The sequence below is a fragment of the Dipodomys merriami genome, unplaced genomic scaffold (assembly GCF_024711535.1).
Source record: "Dipodomys merriami isolate MVZ:Mamm:240054 unplaced genomic scaffold, mDipMer1.0.p SCAF_2499, whole genome shotgun sequence".
In the NCBI taxonomy this organism is placed as follows: domain Eukaryota; kingdom Metazoa; phylum Chordata; class Mammalia; order Rodentia; family Heteromyidae; genus Dipodomys; species Dipodomys merriami.
The window spans coordinates 28,377-29,318 of NW_027203936.1; positions in this window are offsets into that span (position 1 = coordinate 28,377).

Sequence of the window (942 nt, forward strand, 5' to 3'; positions counted from 1 at the left end):
AATTTAGATTTTAGAGAAGTGAGGGGTTTTTTTTGGGTGGGGCAGTCAGCCACGGGGATTGCACTGAAATGTTGGGGGTACTGTTCTAAGGTCTTTTGATCAGGCTAGAACTCTTCCACTTTAAGCCACAGCTCAGAGTTTCACAGACTTCCTGCCAGGGCTGGGTTTTAAACCCACCAGTGTCAGATCTCAGCCCCCGAGTATATTAGATGACAGGATGAGCAAGCCAGCAGCATCTAGTCCATGGAACTGGGTTGCAGCGGTTTACCTCTGGCTAATTCAGGTTAGATGGCAAATGTCAGCAGTAGACTCCCAGCTTGCTCTGTGATGAGGTATTTTCAGCCCTATCCTTATATGGTTGCAGTCAGAAAATTCTATCTTTTCATTTTTTGTTTTGTTTTGTTTTGTTTTGGTGTCAGTCCTGGGTCTTTAGTAAGGGTCTAGACACAGTCTCTAAGCCTTTATGCCTAAAGCTAGTGCTCGAGTATTTGAACTACAGCACAACTTCTGGATTTTTCTATGCACATAGTAGTGAGGAATCGAACCAAGGGCGTCGTACTTACTAGGCGAGCACTCTTACCACTGAGCCTGAGTAGTGACAAGTGCATAAACAGATAAATGTGTAGATTGATAGATAGAAAGAAAGAAAGAAAGAAAGAAAGATAGATAGATAGATAGATAGATAGATAGATAGATAGATAGATAGATAGATAGATAGATAGATGTAGATTTATTTAACGAGAGATGTCTATAAATTATGAAATTTCATATATGATATTTCTACCAAATATTGCCATTTAAATTATTCCTTCCTTTTTTTAAGTATCATGATTGAATACATAATAAAATATTAATTGAAAATTAGTCAATATAGTATAATTGTTGTGTATAATGTTTAATATAATCGTACACTAACTACTAATGTAATTGTTACATTTACAA